At 46.8% G+C, this 18,865-nt stretch overlaps 1 long non-coding RNA gene across 1 annotated transcript; it reads left to right on the forward strand.

Moving 5' to 3' along the window:
• Window positions 1-2,548: 2,548 nt before the first annotated feature.
• LOC118564773 lies at window positions 2,549-2,797 on the forward strand. Its single transcript, XR_004932034.1, has 2 exons — window positions 2,549-2,640; window positions 2,713-2,797. It is a non-coding gene; the product is annotated as an uncharacterized LOC118564773 (long non-coding RNA).
• Window positions 2,798-18,865: the final 16,068 nt, after the last annotated feature.

Here is an 18,865-nt window from a genome sequence, read left to right on the forward strand (position 1 = left end):
CTCTCTTTCATTTCTGGGTTTTGTCCTATCCCCAGGCCAGATTTCCATGGACCCGGCTAAGGTTCGGTCTGTTTGCGAGTGGCCCAAGCCGACCGACCGAAAGCAGCTACAGAGGTTTTTGGGGTTTGCAAACTTTTACCGGCGATTCATTCGTAATTTCAGCCAGATCGCCTCTCCCCTTCATGCCCTGACCTCAAGTAAGGTTAGATTTGCCTGGAATGACCTAGCTGATGAGGCGTTCAAGAGACTCAAGGCCCTGTTTACCTCAGCCCCAGTACTTGTCTCTCCCGACCCACAAAGGCAATTCATTGTGGAGGTGGATGCCTCTTGTACTGGCGTAGGGGCGGTGCTCAGTCAGAGGGCCAAGGACGGCCGGGTGCATCCGTGCGCCTACTTCTCCAAGAAACTATCCCCTGCAGAGCGTAACTATGATGTGGGCAACCGGGAGCTCCTAGCTGTTAAGTTGGCACTAGAAGAATGGAGACACTGGCTGGAGGGGTCCAAGCTCCCCTTCCTCGTATGGACGGACCACAGAAATCTTGAATATCTGAAGACAGCTAAGAGGCTGAACCCACGACAAGCCAGGTGGGCCCTTTTCTTTAGCCGTTTTAATTTCTCCCTGTCTTACAGACCCGGTACCAAGAATACCAAGCCCGACGCCCTGTCCCGGATGTTTGAGGCAGGGGAGGAGAGCACCGAGCAGCCACCAGATTACATTCTCCCAGACACGGTAAGGTGTGCCGTGACCCGGCTCGACCTGGAGAGAGAGATCAGGAGTTCCCTGGAAGGAGCGTGCATTCCAGAGGCTTGTCCTGAGAACAGACTTTTTGTCCCTGACTCTCTAAGAGGCAAGGTCCTCGAGCTCTGTCATTGCTCCCGCCTGTACTGCCACCCTGGCATCACAAAGTCCCTCCACCTAGTCCGCTCTCGGTTCTGGTGGCCCACATTAGCCAGAGATGTCAAGGAATTCGTTTCCGCCTGTGCCCGTTGCAGTCAGGCAAAAGTCTCCCGTCGCCCTCCTGCCGGCCTACTAAGGCCTCTACCAGTTCCATCCCGGCCATGGTCCAGCTTGTCCATGGATTTTGTTACTGGTCTGCCTGTCTCGGAGGGCAATTCGGTTATCCTCACAATAGTGGACCGCTTCTCAAAAATGGTCCACTTGGTCCCCCTACCTAAGCTCCCCTCAGCCAAGGAGATGGGTTTCATCCTGGCTAGGGAGGTCTTCCGGCTACATGGTCTGCCATCCGACATAGTCTCCGACCGGGGGCCCCAGTTTGTAGCCCGTTACTGGCAGGAGTTCTGTGCTATGCTGGGGATCTCAGTCAACCTCTCCTCAGGCTTCCACCCTCAGACCGACGGGCAGACGGAGAGGCTGAATCAGGAGGTTGAGGCTAAACTCCGCCTAATCTGTGAATCTGACCCTTCTAAGTGGGCTCTGAATCTGCCCTGGGTGGAGCACGCAATGAACTCCATCCCTTCCAGTTCCACCGGGCTCTCCCCCTTCTACGTAGTTTACGGATTCCAGCCACCGGTGTTCTCCGTCGAAGAGAGGGAATCCAGGGTTCCTTCTGCTCGCCTGTCGGCCCTGAGATGCCAGCGTGCCTGGAGGAAGGCCAGGAGGGCCATCCTCACTTCCTCTCAGACCCAGGCCCGGGCTGCCAATCGTCGGCGGGTCCCAGCCCCGCAGTATCGGCCAGGTGATAGAGTCTGGCTCTCCACCAAGGACCTTCCCCTTAAGGTGGAGAGCAAGAAGCTGGCTCCGCGGTACATTGGTCCCTTCCCTATCTCTAAGGTGGTAAACCCGGTGGCGGTCCGTCTTCGCCTACCTCCTTCTATGAAAGTCCACCCCACTTTTCATGTTTCCAGAGTCAAGCCTGTCAGGACCTCTAGTCTGGTTCCCGCCTCCAGACCCCCACCACCCACCCGACTTATTGATGGGTCACCGGCATATACTGTGAGACGCATTCTAAAGTCTAGGAAACGAGGTAGGGGCACCCAGTACTTGATCGACTGGGAAGGCTATGGACCAGAGGAATGCCAGTGGGTCTCCTCCCGCCTCATTTTGGACAAGGCCCTCATCAGGGATTTTCACCAAACCCATCCCGACCAGCCTAGGGCGTCTGGGATCCGCCCTTGAGAGGGGGGCTCTGTGACAATCTCAGCTCTGGTGCTGGTCTGATCTTCGATTCTACACACCTGCTTAACTCCACCCTCACTGCAATTAGTTTTCACTGGTTCCACCTGCTCTCACCTCCATAAGAACCCTTTACAGATCAGCTGCCAGTGCTAGTTTGTCTCATCCCATCTGTGCGAGCATCCCAGCGTTTTTGTCCTGCCTGTCTATCTGTTAACCTGACCAGATCCTGCCTTTGATTACTGAGCTTGCCTGTCCTTTGCCACCTCTGAGCCTGTTTGAAGCCGAACCCTGACCGGACCTGTATCAAGCCTGTTGGATTTCCCTGTTTGCACTTTTGCTGGATCTCTGCCTCCTCGATAACGGAACCTGGACCTCCCCTGGATTACTGTCCCTGGAAAGCCCCAACGGATCCCCTGCTCGTTCGTCCGCAATCGGACCACTGCCCCCGGATCAGTCCGCCTGCCTGTCTGCCGGCTCTCCGAGCTCTGCTCCCCCGACTCCAGGTTAGTGGTCCAGTCTTCCACACTATTACTCACTAACCACCACTGTCCACTAACCTGTTGTCTCTGCCTCAGGGGGTTACCAGACCGAGCACAAACTGTAGCGCCACGGGATGCCGAGCCTCGTTTCCTCCCTCTTTAATAAAGTCTTTAAACGTCACTGACCTGTGTGATTCGAATCTTGGGTCCAGATTTCCTGTACGTTACACATCTAAGATGTTCATGTGTATGTAAAATGCATGCACAAAATACAACAAAACAAACAAACATAGTAATCCCTTTAATGAATGCATTGATGCATTATTTGTTACAATAACAGTTTCACTCTTTTCAAAAGTGAAATAATTCAGACTGCAACCTTTGATATCATAACTCCTGCCTACACAATATCGAATTACCCAGACATTGCTCTCTACAATGGAACTGAACTGACTGTGGAAGTCAGGAGAATTATAGTTGTCAGACAGTTCTAAGAGCATCCCACATGTATGTCCAATTGGCCTTCTTGTGAAACTGGTCTGAACTGTAATCTGAACCTTACTAACTCCAGACACCAATAAATCAGAGAAAGTGCAGCACCTCAAAAATCGTCCAAGCTTTTCCTCATTAAATTCTCTGATGTATCTTTTCAGGTGCTGTGCCACCTCTGCCTGCTTGGATGTCATCTCTGCAGGAAAGTTTAATATTCCTTCTACTTTCTTTGGGGTGGGTTTGAAATCAGTATAAATTTTTGGTCAGTTCCCCAGATCTTTGTTGAACCAGTGGCTGTGTGACCTCCCTTGAGCAGTCGATGACAAACATCGGTTTCTGTACAAGTTCCTTGTGAGCTATTCCATCCATGATTTCTGGAAAAGTAGCAGCAGTGATTGTCTTCCTACATTTATATCTGTCAGGCACTCTAAGAAGGTCATCATCATCATCAGTGTTAAAATGATCTAATGTCTGCTTGAGGACATTGTGTTTCACAAACTCCAGAAAGCTTCTCGTCATATCATGGTGCACTGGCCCACAAAACGTTTCCTCAAGGAAAGGAGAGGCAAGTTTAATTGGCAAGTACTGGGAATCTTGAAATCCTTTTAGAATAATTGCCCCAACTGCTTTCGAGGTGGCAGCACAGAAATCATGCCTAAGAGTAACGTATTCTTCAGAGTATAAGGCACACTTAAAATCCTTAAATTTACTCAGAAATTTACAGTGCGCCTTATAATCCGGTACGCCTTATACGTGATTAAAGTTGTACTTACTGACCGATTTTATGTGGTACAATATGCTCAAAAATATGTTAAAATATGTAAGTATGACTCTGGTTAGCAACGAAGCCGCCCCGCTCAATGGATATTTGGAGTATTACGGTACACTGTGTCACTACCTGATCAGACCCCTGAGCTGTCTACAAGACTGCCTGACTGTAATGTCTAAACTAGAACTGCATTCATGTAAGGCTGCCCTCACCCGGAGTACACACTAGCAACAATAAACCAAGTAAATTAATTCAATATACAAGTAAAGTTTATTTTGGCCTTATGTTAGAAATGGGGCAGTGTAGTCCAACTACTCTGTCCTCCCGATAGGGACGGATAGCTCTCCCTCTCAGGAGAGAGCTATGTATGTGGAGGGGCCCACTGCAACATATTGTTCCTTGATTTCAGCAGCTAAATGATTTGCCAATGGAATGAGTATTTTTACCCCTAAAATAAGATAATTAGATATCCTGCACCTAAAATAAGATGGAGAGGAATTGTTCCTATTTTAAGTACAAAAATCTTATTCCATTGGCAAATAGTCTTATTTACCTGGTCAAATTAAGGAAAAATACACTCATTTCAAGAAATTATTAAATTAAATTACAATTAGTTCCCTTTTTGCAGTGAAGAGTGATATTACACATTTGGGAAGAATATTTAATGTGCCTTATGGTGCGAAAAATATGGTACATTATTTTTTGTAATGTTTTGATGCAAGTCTCTTTACTTCTGTATTTTTATTTATGTACAATCTAATATACTGTATAATCTATTTTGTGTTCAGTTTTAACATTTGTGGCCTAGTTAAGACCAGCACATTTCTATTTTATGAAACATTTGCTCCTTAATATTTGTTGTCTCAAACTTCTGTTATACACATATAAAATGTTCCTTACAGAAACAAATATATAAGCATTTTTTTAAGTCTAACAATCCAAACATTTGCTATATAAAACATAACTTCTGAAAGAATAAAATACATTACAACAGAACAATTAAATATTGACAATTTAACAATTAAATTTTACAGAGTCACCGTACCATCTCTTATTTGAAAGCTTAGATTTCCACTGTTCACCAATGCCTCAAAATATGCATTGGTGAACAGTATCTGAACAGGACAAGTAATATTGAGAAGTTACACCTTTGCATTAGCCTTTAATTTGCAGATAAGTATTTGAGGAGGTACGTATAAAAGAAAAATAAATCACACCGCTGTATTAGAATGGTCAGCATTGCCTCCTCCCTATGAATGTGCTGAACAAACATGACATCATTGGCACATACAACACAATCACACAGTGACATTCCAGTGATCAGCAGCTGCCCCTATATCTGCCAGTAAAACGAGTGACTCTTCTTAAGTTTGTGCTGACCTTCTTCCACCATTAGGTATCCACACTCAATGTAGCTCTGAGTGTTGGGACAGTTAATTTCCACCGAGCCAAATGCAGGTCTCTGCAGTGGATCATACACCAGCCCATCAGGTGACGCTCCCAACCATGGTGTATCCAGATGTACAACAACCGGGTTGCATTGACATTTTTCATGGTCTCATAGTCTTTCAAAGCTCCTGCTTCCATGCCAAGCCCTCGCCTCATGTGAGCAGTTGCTCTTACTCTCCGTATGATCCTCTCAGCCAGGCTGTCAGCAGATTTATCTCCTCGCATATGACACACCTCTCTGAAGTGAGACGCTGTCACCCTCTCTTTTCTCAGTTGATGCCATTCAATTGATGCACTTTGACCTCTTGTTGAAGCTTCAATTAGTCAAGACTGGGACAGTGTCACATGCAGTGACTACAGTCAGTTGGTGTCATGGTGTAGTCATCCAGTGGCAGCTTTGGACAAGGTGGTGCATCCTGATGGGTAATTATTCCATGAGGAAACAACAGAGGATGGTGTCAGAAAAGAATACTGCCAGCCTGCGCTTTTCAAAACTGAGAGTCCACAAGAGGTTTATCCAGGGAGATGTTGATGCTGCTGATCAAGGGTAGAACCTCTGGTTCAAATGCAGCATAGTGAGGTGAAGGGCTAAGGGTTGATGGGGCTGGCAGCTCCCAACTGTATCCCTTGTAGAGTGAGGATCTAAAAAAAAGTATTTAGACAGTGATTATTTAAATAATGGAAAATGTAATGATACTATAGTATATTTCACCTAATTATCTGTTACAAATGTAAAAAAGCAGTCTAAATGAAATATTCCTCGGAATATTCAATGCAGGCTGACAAATATCAAAAAAGAAAAGAAAGAAAGATAAGAAAACAGAATCACTGACAAAACTTACTGATTTCTGATTGGTGCGATGCCGACTTAACAGATAAGGCACCACGATTAACTAAGACTGGCTGTTAGCCTGTTCTGGAGCAGGCTAGCTGCACAGAATTAATCACCATGGAAACTGACGTGTTACTGCTTTGGTGAAACTGATTCCTAGCTTATGAAAGCCAAGATTTTTGAGAAAATGCCATCTTATTCCGCCATTCTGGTGTTATGAAACAGCCCTCTGATCTAAAGTACTAAGCTAAACTATGACTATGCCACTTCTTGAAGGCTTTACTCCCTACAATGTGAATAAAGAACAACTTATAAGGATAACCTATTTTATTTGTAACTGCAAATGTACAATTATTACTCAAGAAAAATAATACCAAATCCAAAAAACAAAACACACAAACCATGATTCGAGGTGTGTGCCACTTTTGTTCGGTGTCAGTGCATGATAGGACAGGTGGCACAGCTGACATCCCACTCTGTGAATAATGTGCAGCTTGGTACAGGAGTTGCACCTTGCTTTCCCGGCTGCACAACAACAGGAGCCTCTTGTCAGTTCAATATGTACTGCATTACGCACTGTAAACTGAAGCAGAAAATTACGAATCAGACATTTTTTAACCAATAATATTGAATACAAAATAGTTTAGGCTTTATGCTTTAAAGCAGTGATAGGTGAGCTGAATAGGTCCTCTTAGAGTTAGAAATATAACTTTCAAATGTTCTTGTACAGCATTTCGTTTTACAGAATTCTTGGCCTCTAAACACACAGCTCTTTCTGTCTTCAATAACCTTCCTTGATATCTTTTCAGCCTGCTTAGCCCTGTTTATATATGTTATTGTTACAGCTCCAAGCTGTATAATGGTATTCTGAAATGAAATATGATATTATTTAACTCCAGAACATGTTCCACTAAACTTGGAACTACAGAACAAGTCCAACTGGACGGAACGTAACAAGTATTGCTATCCCTACTCTCAGTTGGTGAGGAGCCTCAGATTTTTTCATGGAGTGGTAACACCGAGCTCTTGCCGTCTCCTCCCCTCTCAAACAGCTTTTACCTGACACTGGAAATTACAAACAACACGTGTAAATAATTAACCTGTAACAGTAATGTGTTAAAAAGGAAAGCTTTCTATATTTCTGTCAAGGGAGTTGTGGTGCTAGTTATGAGTTAGCAATAGCAACCTACCTTGAAAGCCTATTATGTAGGAACAAATACAATTTTAAGCCTTACTCCATCAAGCTCTGTGGGGTTGAGGTTGACAAGTGAACAAATTGTCACACATCGATCACAGACAGTTTAGGAAGCTCAAACAAACAACGTGTAAACACAAGAGACTCAACCATTATCTTTTAAATGGAGAGCTCAGTGATCGTCTCTGCGGAAGCGGAAGTTGGTCATCACGATTACTCAAACGTGGAAGGAAAGCGTGCATATAGATCATTGCCGTAAATCAATGCATCGGTTTCTCTGCGCATTTTGCAGCTTTTACGCACCAGCTTGGAAAGTGAGAAGTCCTCTGTGCAGCAATCAAAAGCGAGGAAATGACATCGAACAGTCAAACTTGTAGACTATCATAGGCTACTGAAATTACCATGCAATAAAGTAAATACTTTCTTATCTCTTTTAGATATATTCTTTGTAAATGTATCCACTTTTCTATTGATTACTATTCAATATGTTTCCTATTATTTATTTATCCTCAATAAAAAAAAAAAAACATTACTAGAGCTGTGCTCTTAACCCATCAGACCGCTGAAACTAACTAATTTCCCCCTTTGGGAATGATAAATTTTATCTTATCTACATATTAATAATTGTATGATTGAAGTAGTTTATGTGCTCATTTCCTCCAATGTTTAGGTGGTGTTTGTTTCCACCATTTTCCCTCCTTAAGACACTCTTACGATGGTTAAAAGTCGTCCTCACTACTCCTAACATTTTTTCACTTTAGGAGAGATTGGACCAGTAGAGCAGAGATCAGAAGTTAGCACACAGCTTCAGCTAGAAATCACTGATCAGGCCCGAAATCTGGGAGTAGTGATTGACTCAGACCTGAACCTACAAAAGCATCTAAAGACAATTACAAGGTCAGCTTTCTATCACCTGAAGAACATTTCTAGGATTAAAGGACTAATGTTTCAGCAGGATCTGGAAAAATTTATCCATGCCTTTATTTTTAGTAGATTTGATTACAGCAACAGTGTTTTCACAGGCCTGCCTAAAAAGTGGATCAGACAGCTGCAGCTGATCCAGAACGCTGCTGCACGCGTCCTCACTAAGACTAAGAAAGTAGAGCACATAACCCCAGTTCTAAAGTCCTTACACTGGCTCCCTGTATCTCAGAGAATAGACTTTAAAATACTTCTGTTAGTCTATAAATCCCTGAATGGCTTAGCACCTAAATACATCACAGACTTGTTATCAGTGTATCAACCCTCCAGACCACTAAGCTCTTCTGGCTCCAGCCTGCTCTGCATATCTAGAACCAGAACCAAGCACAGAGAAGCAGCATTTAGTTCCTATGCTCCAGTATCTGGAACAAACTTCCAGAAAACTGTAAAAGCAAGAATTTGGGAAATACAAAGATTTTTCCCAAATTGACATCACTAAGAGCTACTTTTAATCTTGAGGCTGGTTCACATGCCAGGATTTTTGCCCGATTTTCACCCCAATCATCCCCTCCCGAGAGGCACCGATTATCGGCGTGTCCCTTAAGATAATCTTAAGAGAATATGCTGCCGTGTGTGGTGTGTTAAGAGCAAATCGATGTTTTCAACATGTTAGACTGTTTTACTCGATATCCTACAGTGTGTGGTGTCTCCTGAAGACACACGAGCAGGCAGCCTGTTGAATGTGGCATGTAGCCAATCAGAAAGTGAAGTGAGGGAATCCCCCGTGAGACCTCACGGATGCATCTATAATAAACCAAGCTTCAAATCTTCTAATTTCTGAAGATAAATGGTCAACATAACAATTGAAAAATTCTAAGAGTTAGGTGGCTGTAATGCCGATAAAGATTTTGCCACTTATTATCGAGAAGAGTATAAACAATTTCAACAGTATTTTTCTATAATACTAACAAAAACATATTTAATTTCCCAAATGTATACTCGTCCATGTCTTTTCCAGTCAGAAAAGAAGAATTCTCAGCTGAATGAAAATTATTTTAAATGTAAATCTGACAGGGGTATGAATAATTTTGGGCCTTAGTGTCATTAGGTATGTTATCAAGTGGAGAAATCACTTTGGTTGTACAGTATTCATTATTAATATTGTTAAAAACATAACTGTTCATGATGATGAATACACTGAAGCGAATATAAGAAATACCTGAGAAAAGTGTTGGCGGTGGCTCAGACGATAGAGTAGGCATCTTGTGACTGGAAGGTTGTTGGTTTAATTCCCCTTAAACCCAAGTTGCAGTTGAGTGTGTGCACGTTTGTGAATGTGATCGGGTGAATGTGGCTCTACTGAAGCATGCTTGGAGTGCTTAGGTATGACAAGCATGCCAGCTAAATTCAATCTGATTAACTAAAGTCATCGTAACATTACAGGTTACAGTCCTGAACTCTCAGATTTTCTTCCATAACAAACCATAGTGTCGATAAAGTGCAACTCTTTTGTATGGTGTAGTATCAGTTTCAAATGCCTTGTGATGGTAGTTTGTCGATAACAATTTGCTCATTTATATTCTTGCAGCAAATGTATAAAACTTTAGGCAATAAGTTATTTTGCTGAAGGTAAAAGGTGATGAGAGGAGAGAAACACTTTCACGAGGGATGCTCTTATATTCTGCCTCTCTAACCGTGTTGCATTCTCTTCACCCACTCTTCCCTGCAGCTCTGCAGGAGACATTAATGATCTGATGTGGGATCTGCCCTCCACTAGCCCAACCAGCTGTGACACAGCATTTGCAGTAATAAAAGCTGATGCGGGACCACCCATTGTTAAGCTGGAGCCAGGTGTTGTTGAACACCTGACACATTTAATGATCTGAACAGGGAGGAGACCCTTTGACACACTGACCAGTTGGCTTTCAGTTCAACCTCTAACACACAAAAGAGCCACATTCCACAAACCTCATAGAGGGAGACACACAAACACTTTTAAAAAAAGAGAAAAAAACTGCAATTGTTGGCTTAAGATTAAAGGTTGAACATTAAAACCAATACATTTGAAAGAATTGCTGCTTCAATTTCAGAAGATGTTTACGTGTTTTTAGGGCTCCTAATAGAGCTGTTATTATTACAGTCAAAAGAAAGACATCAAAATCTTCCTACCTGGATGAGGTAAAACAAAGGTTAGATGATCAGTAACACATGACATGTAATGCCGTATACCATATACATTCTTATAACAATAAGGATGAGTCAAAGTTATGCATGGCATACTATGAAAAACTAAGTAGACCCTTAAGCTGCTATTGTAGTAACTTAGATGGTGAGTATCTAGAGAATCTAAAAAAACTGTTTTTGGCTGTTTTGTGTTTAAAATTTGGCATTCAGATAACTGGTTTTAAAAAACTATGTGAATGCATGATTATGTGGTGACATGTGGTGTAATATGACATGTGGTGTAATACCATAGCGGCACTTGGGCTGCCTTCATTGGGTGGTAAAAGGATAGGAACCAACAATTTCCAAAAAGATGAGTTGTTATAGCAAATTGATCTTGATGAAAACACTTTGTGAATTTCCAGTAGAAACTGTAGCACACAGCTGAAGTGCAAGGGTCTCATTTATCAAGTTTGTGTACGCCTTAAACCTGCGTACGTCACTTTCAATGCAAAATTGAGATCTATTAAAAAAAAAATAACTTAATGGGAAAATGTACGGCCCTCACGACAACTCATCTTGGAGACAGGAAAAATTGGCAACGCAGATGGTAAAGTGATGACTTGCAGCCAAACTGCATGGTGAGTCCGCTTAGACGTCAGATTTCACTCAATATCAGACTTTATCATTAACATTCAAAACTGCAGTGTTATTCATGCTTGCGCTGGTGACACTAAATTATAAATAAGGACCTTTCAAAGAATTAAAAAAAAATTCCATAAGCCAACTTATATCTTAAGTAAAAGTCTTCACAACATTTTTTGGGGTTTTCTACCATCACATCCCTCTCCCCGTTGACCACCAGGCTGACAAATACAGCAGATTAACAGATACCTGTGACAAGGTGTGAGTTACTTTAATTGCTGTAAACAGTCAAATACACTTGTATTGCTAGAAGACCTCGCAAATGGGAGACTTAGGAGGGAATACGATTTCCTAGCAAATGATGATGACTGGCCAATATTCTGCTTTAGACTTTAGACTACATTATTGCATTCAGCTATAGCTTACAGCGGACAGTGGCTACACCCAAACCCCAGAGAAGGTGCGAGTTGATACCACTCACACCAATGCAATGCTCAGCTTCTTAAGTAGATGTAGTGTTCCATCGGTTTCTTAAAATGCTGCTATTTTATCATGGGGAATAAAGCCTGGTTCCGCTAGAGATTTCTTCTTGTTAAAATAGAGTTGTTCCTTTCCACTGTAACCACATGCTTCCTCAGTGAATGCAGTTCCAGTATATGTGAGAATGATCCGTATTCATTGATCCACAATTTTGCCAACATCCCATATTTGTTAGCCTCGTGAGACCATCCTGATCTCGCGAGCTTTCAAGGTTTCACTCGCAGATCAGTCTGGCTACTCTCCGTTGAAGAAAATTTGGAGCCGTTCACCAAACGAACGTCCAATCAGCGTTGGCTTTGAGGTGGGTTGAGGTGTGACGCAACGAGAAGCGCGACAGTTCAGTCTAAAGAACATGGCGGCTTCAGCCGATGAAACTAGCGTTAGCGTGGCTATCGAGCAAGTTTTATCGGAATTACAGAGTATTTCTTTGCTGAGCTAACGAGCCTTTACCTGCAGCAGCAAGAGTAGCTTGGCTTGTGGTTGTGTTTTCGTCGTCGCTCGTAAGCATGTTGACGAGTACGTCATATGCTTCGTTGATCTGATTGGTTTATTTGGCTTGTCTATCACCAACATAGGCCAATCAGCTAACCAGTATTTTCGCCCCTTCCCAAAATTACTTCAACGGAAGGTTTCCAGATGGATATGCGGAGCAAATCTATCTGGCGGCGTCAGGTTACATATTTGTACCCTTATATCTATTTTTGATTTTAGGCGTGATGAAAAATCTTATTAGATTTTTCCGTGTGAGCTCCCTCCATATCCGTGAATTGGTGGATGTCTGATGTGTTTTCCACATATCTAACCAGTCTCCATCTGAAATTTTTGTGTTAAGTTCTAATTCCCACTTTTCTTTTACATACTTAGTTGAATGTTTGTTCATCGTCAGTTTTTGATACAGAGTAGAAATTATTTTAATTTTGGTTCCACTGAATGAATTTATCACAATTTTAATCACCTCATTTACTTCCTTAGGGGGATCCCACCTGATTTTAATTTCTGTGTTCTACAGGTACCATGTTTTAATCTTCAAGGTGGTCATATTGGCTTTAAAGTTGGGTTGATGAGAAACCTCCAACTTCTTCAGTAAAATTATCAACTTTTAATTTTAATAAAATTGTGTCTAGCATTTTTTTTGGCAAGGAAATTTTAACTTCTCATGAAAATGGCATACTTCAACTTATCTAACTTTGCCTGCAAGCTGAATTTTGCAGTATTTGTGTGTTCACAAGAATACATCTTTTACCGCTTCAACTATTTGTGTCTGAACCAAAAATGGTTTGGGCCAATCACTTTGCAGTGTTGTGGTTTAAGGTGTGATGAAAGCAATTTCACTGTAACCACAGTGAAATCTTTTGGTGAGATAGACATCGGCTCAGCATGTACATAAATACTCATAGTACGCAGACATAACAAGACATAATCTTAATTTTCAACAAGTTGATTGCACTGGCCAACTACATCACACCCTGAGGGGCTTATGTGTGCATATTGTAACGTTTCTGGCACTGGAGCTGCTGATTGCAATCAGCACACCTGTGTCTGTCTCCACCCTGGCTGCTTAAAAGCTCTGCTCATCGTAGCCTCCAGTGCCAGAACGTCTCTAGCCATACGGTGAGCGCTTCCAGCATTTTTGAAATTTCCTGTCTGCCTGTCTGCCTCTCGACCTGTTTCTGCCTCTGTTTTTTGGATACCTGCCTGCCCCTTTGGTTTTGTCTGCCTGCCTGGGTTCTGCCTGTCAGCCTCAGAGTTTTGGACTGCCTCACCGTGATTCCGACCCCAGCCTGTCTGTGAGTAAACGAGTTCGCCTGCTCCCCCCCTGTTCTGTCTGTGCCTTCTGGATTTGACCTGGATCTGGACCTGGACGCTCTATTGGATTCCCCCTTGGAGACCGCTGCCTGAACTAAACGGATTTCCCCCTGACAAAGACCCGGACCGGACCTGGACAAAAGAGCCCTGGATAACCCCCTCTCGGACGCCTTCGTAACAAGGAGTCAGAGTTCTGCCCTCAGCACGTCCAGGTTAGTGACCTCACTTCTCTCTAACAAACCTGTTAATATCTGCTGGTCACTAACCTGAGACTCTGCCTTCAGGAGCGGCCTGTCGCAGAGTGCGAGCCGAACCAGGGGCCGAGCCGCAGCGTCATAAATAAAGACTGATATTATTTTTGTACTCACTTGTTTTCGGGTATTTCTTGGGTCCTCCTAAATTCATCACAGTACGTTCTGGCCAAACATGGACCCTGTACCCGAAACCTAGTGGCGCGCGGGGGTAGAAAGATCCGTTTCTGTTTTAGAAGCCGGCATCTCGGAGATTCTAGGCCATCTTCGAAGTCGGGGAAGCACGCAGCCTCCACTTCCGCAAGCCGCTTCCTCTAGCCCTCCGTCACTTCCGGTGACGTCGTCCTCGTCAGAGCCCCGACTCTCCCCGCCGGCAATGTTTGCTGGTGATCCAGAACATTGCAGGGCTTTTCCCACACAGTGCGAGACACATTTCGAATTGCAACCTTCCTCATTCTTTTCAGACCGGTCCGATCAAGCATATGTGATGTCCTGCTTTGCCTCCACTTATTCCGTCAGTGGTCCGGACGTCTTCCTGGAGGTCGACCCGGAGGTGATCCGAGAGCTCCGTCCGGACCTATTTCTGGAATCGATCCCGTCTCCTCAAGAGAAATCGGCATCCCCGCTGGGTCCGCCGTCCCGTCGCCGGAGGAGGAGACGGCGGCTTATTGACCAGGCATCCAGCTGTTCTGAGGAGCGGTCAGCCGGGCCAGTTCAGCCCCAGCCTCTGCCGACCGTCCCTCTGGCTTCTTCAGCCGCTTCCTGTCCTGCGGACCGAAGTCCTCCACTTCCCTATCCTGATCTGCCCACAGCTCCCTCTAGTGACGCTGTAGAAGCCGACCATAAAGCCCTGGAGAGTAAAATAAGGACGTTTGCCCCCATTATTAAACGCCTCAGAGAGGCTCTCCTCTGTCAATACTCAGAGGGACTGGAGGAGAAATTAAGAGAGGTAGAGGGACATTATCGATCAGCCCTCCAGGCTTTCTACAGCCGACCTAAACCAGTCCCAGAGGGTCCGGCCGATGCCTTGGCTCCCGAGTCTGTCTCCGAGGGTCCGGCCGATACCTCGCCTCCTGAGTCTGTCCCTGAGGATCCGGCCGACGCCTCGGCTCCCGTGAAGTCCAGAGAGGTGGTCCAGGAGGACCTGCCTCTTCTGACCTGCGACGTGGGAACCCAGAGGGGTCCGTCACTGAAGTGCGACGTAGGAATCCAGAGGGGTCCGTCACTGACGTGCGACGTGGGAACCCAGAGGGGTCCGTCGCTGACGTGCGACGTGGGAACCCAGAGGGGTCCGTCGCAGACGTCCGACGTGGGAACCCAGAGGGGTCCGTCGCAGATGTGTGATGTGGCAACACAGTGGGATCCGTCGCTGAACTGTGATGCGGGGTCTCAGGTGGATTCTTCATTCTTCGGACACCCCAGGCCTCCGAAGAGGATGCAACAACTGTGGCCCCCTGGAGTCTTTGAGCCTCTCGATGTTGTGTTTAAGCCCAGACCCCTTTTTGCCCTCATGGACAGCCAACTCTGGGAGAGACTTTATTGGATGTCTCTTTCTGAGACCCTCCAGGAGTTGATCCTGAGACTCCTGGTGGCAAAGGGTCTGACTTTGGCTCCTGAAGCCTGTAGCCCAGGGCCTCCTGAAGCCTGTAGCCCGGGGCCTCCTGAAGCCTGTAGCCCGGGGCCTCCTGAGGCCTGTAGCCCGGGGCCTCCTGAAGCCTGTAGCCCTGTGGCCTCTGTAGTCTGTAGCTCTGTAGTCTGTAGCCCTGTGGCCTCTGTAGTCTGTAGCCCTGTGGCCTCTGTAGTCTGTAGCCCTGTGGCCTCTGTAGTCTGTAGCCCTGTGGCATCTGTAGTCTGTAGCCCTGTGGCATCTGTAGTCTGTAGCCCTGTGGCCTCTGTAGTCTGTAGCCCTGTGGCCTCTGTAGTCTGTAGCCCTGTGGCCTCTGTAGTCTGTAGCCCTGTGGCCTCTGTAGTCTGTAGTCCTGTGGCCTCTGTAGCCTGTAGTCCGGTGGCCTCTGTAGCCTGTAGTCCTGTGTCCTCTGTAGCCTGTAATCCTGTGGCCTTAGCAGCCTGTAGCCAGGCTCCCACCTTAGCAGCCTGTTGCCAGGCTCCCACCTTAGCTGCCGGTAGCCAGGCTCCCCCTTCAGTTGTCTGTAGCCAGGCTTCCCCTTCAGTCGCCTGTAGCCAGGCTTCCCCTTCAGTCGCCTGTAGCCAGGCTTCCCCTTCAGTCGCCTGTAGCCAGGCTCCCTTGTCAGTCGCCTGTAGCCAGGCTCCCTTGTCAGTCGCCTGTAGCCAGGCTCCCTTGTCAGTCGCCTGTAGCCGGGCTCCCCCTTCAGTCGCCTGTAGCCAGGCTCCTTCTTTTGTCGCCTGTAGCCAGGCTCCTTCTTTAGTCGCCTGTAGCCAGGCTCCCTTGTTAGTCGCCTGTAGCCAGGCTCCCTCTTCTGTCACCTGTATCCAGGTTCCTTCGTTGGTTGCCTGTAACCAGGCCCTTTCCTCCGTCGCCTGTAGTCAGGCTCCTTCGTTAGTCGCCTGTAGCCAGGCTCCTTCGTCGGTCACCTGTAACCAGGCTCTTTCCTCCGTCGCCTGTAGTCAGGCTCCTTCGTTAGTCGCCTGTAACCCGGCTCCTTTTTCAGTCGCCTATAGCCAGGCGTCCCCTTCTGTCGCCTGTAGCCAGGCTTCCCCTTCGGTCGCCTGTAGTGAGGCTCCCTTGTTAGTCGCCTGTAGTCAGGCTCCTTCGTTAGTTGCCTGTAACCAGGCTCCTTCGTCAGTCGCCTGTAGCCAGGCTCCTTCGTCCGTCGCCTGTAGCCAGGCTCCTTCGTCCGTCGCCTTTAGCCAGGCTCCTTCGTCCGTCGCCTGTAGCCAGGCTCCTTCGTCCGTCGCCTGTAGCCAGGCTCCTTTTTCAGTCGCCTGTAGCCAGGCTCCTTTTTCAGTCGCCTGTAGCCAGGCTCCTTTTTCAGTCGCCTGTAGCCACGCTCACTTTTCAGTCGCCTGTAGCCAGGCTCCTTTTTCGGTCACCTGTAGCCAGGCTCCCGCACCGGGAACCAGTGACCAGGCACCGCCGCCTGTAGCCGTTAACCAGGCGTCGCCGCCTGTAGCCGTCAACCAGGCATCGCCGCCTGTAGCTGTCAACCAGACACCGCCGCCTGTAGCCACTAACCGGGCGCCGCCGCCTGAAGCCACTAACCAGGCGCCGCCGCCTGTAGCCACTAACCAGGCGCCGCCGCCTGTAGCCACTAACCAGGCGCCGCCGCCTGTAGCCACTAACCAGGCGCCGCCGCCTGTAGCCACTAACCAGGCGTCGCCGCCTGTAGCCACTAACCAGGCGCCCTCCTCACCCTGTAGTCTGGCGCCTTCCGTACCCTGTAGTCTGGCGCCTTCCGTACCCTGTAGTCTGGCGCCTTCCGTACCCTGTAGTCCGGCGCCGGGTTCTGTTTTGCCTCTCCCCAGACCTCGCCGCCGGCCTCCTAGATTCCTGCTCCGTAGACGGCCTCCTGGACGCCCGCCGGAGAGCCTGTCACGCCGGGGCCGTCCGCCGGAGAGCCTGTCACGCCGGGGCCGTCCGCCGGAGAGCCTGTCACGCCGGGGCCGTCCGCCGGAGAGCCTGTCACGCCGGGGCCGTCCGCCGGAGAGCCTGTCACGCCGGGGCCGTCCGCCGGAGAGCCTGTCACGCCGGAGCCGTCCACCGGACGGTCCGCCGGGACGACCTCCGGAGACCGTTTCTCGCGTGGGCCGTCTTCCAGGATGCCCACCTGACTCTCTGTTCTAGAGATTGGTTTAAAAGCTTTTCAGTTAGTTGGTTTTTGCCCTTCCGAGGGTTGTTTTCTGTTATGGACTCTTGTTTTCCTCTTTTTTTTTTTTTCTGACCCTCCTGCCTGTAGCCCCCTCCGCCCGCCCGGTCAGACTTTTATTTAGTTTTCTTTTGTACTCTTAGAGACGTTTAAGGGCGTCTGGAATCCGCCCTTGAGGGGGGGGCTCTGTAACGTTTCTGGCACTGGAGCTGCTGATTGCAATCAGCACACCTGTGTCTGTCTCCACCCTGGCTGCTTAAAAGCTCTGCTCATCGTAGCCTCCAGTGCCAGAACGTCTCTAGCCATACGGTGAGCGCTTCCAGCATTTTTGAAATTTCCTGTCTGCCTGTCTGCCTCTCGACCTGTTTCTGCCTCTGTTTTTTGGATACCTGCCTGCCCCTTTGGTTTTGTCTGCCTGCCTGGGTTCTGCCTGTCAGCCTCAGAGTTTTGGACTGCCTCACCGTGATTCCGACCCCAGCCTGTCTGTGAGTAAACGAGTTCGCCTGCTCCCCCCCTGTTCTGTCTGTGCCTTCTGGATTTGACCTGGATCTGGACCTGGACGCTCTATTGGATTCCCCCTTGGAGACCGCTGCCTGAACTAAACGGATTTCCCCCTGACAAAGACCCGGACCGGACCTGGACAAAAGAGCCCTGGATAACCCCCTCTCGGACGCCTTCGTAACAAGGAGTCAGAGTTCTGCCCTCAGCACGTCCAGGTTAGTGACCTCACTTCTCTCTAACAAACCTGTTAATATCTGCTGGTCACTAACCTGAGACTCTGCCTTCAGGAGCGGCCTGTCGCAGAGTGCGAGCCGAACCAGGGGCCGAGCCGCAGCGTCATAAATAAAGACTGATATTATTTTTGTACTCACTTGTTTTCGGGTATTTCTTGGGTCCTCCTAAATTCATCACACATATAGTCTTTAGCCACTAATGGACTTATTTCCAAGTACTGTTCACTGTACAGAGAAATAAACCAAGGTAGACAAAGCACTGTGGTGCTCAGTTAGTCACTTAAAGTAAAACATTCTGACAATTTATCATAATAAACATGGATAAAAGAAGTTATGCCAAGAAATATTTAGCAATTTGTGGAGCTTCTCTCCATAAATTGCTAAATAATGTTGCTCTGAAGAAGTGTTGGTTGTGAAGGACATGCTACTTTATTGGTGTTTCTTAGATGTCGCCATAGTAAATATTTCCTCCTCCATTCCGCTCTTTCTTTTTTTTCCCTTTCTTATCCAAACACTATATAGCATATCTTTGGACTTTAGTCCTCTCTGTTGAATACTGAGCTATGCTGAAAAAATAAGAGTAACTTCAAATTGCCTCCTTCATCATGACCAGTGGTGCTGCAGGGAGTTTGTCCGTACACCCCTTAAACCCCTGCAGAGCTAAGTG

This window comes from Fundulus heteroclitus, chromosome 12 (assembly GCF_011125445.2).
Source record: "Fundulus heteroclitus isolate FHET01 chromosome 12, MU-UCD_Fhet_4.1, whole genome shotgun sequence".
NCBI lineage: Eukaryota > Metazoa > Chordata > Actinopteri > Cyprinodontiformes > Fundulidae > Fundulus > Fundulus heteroclitus.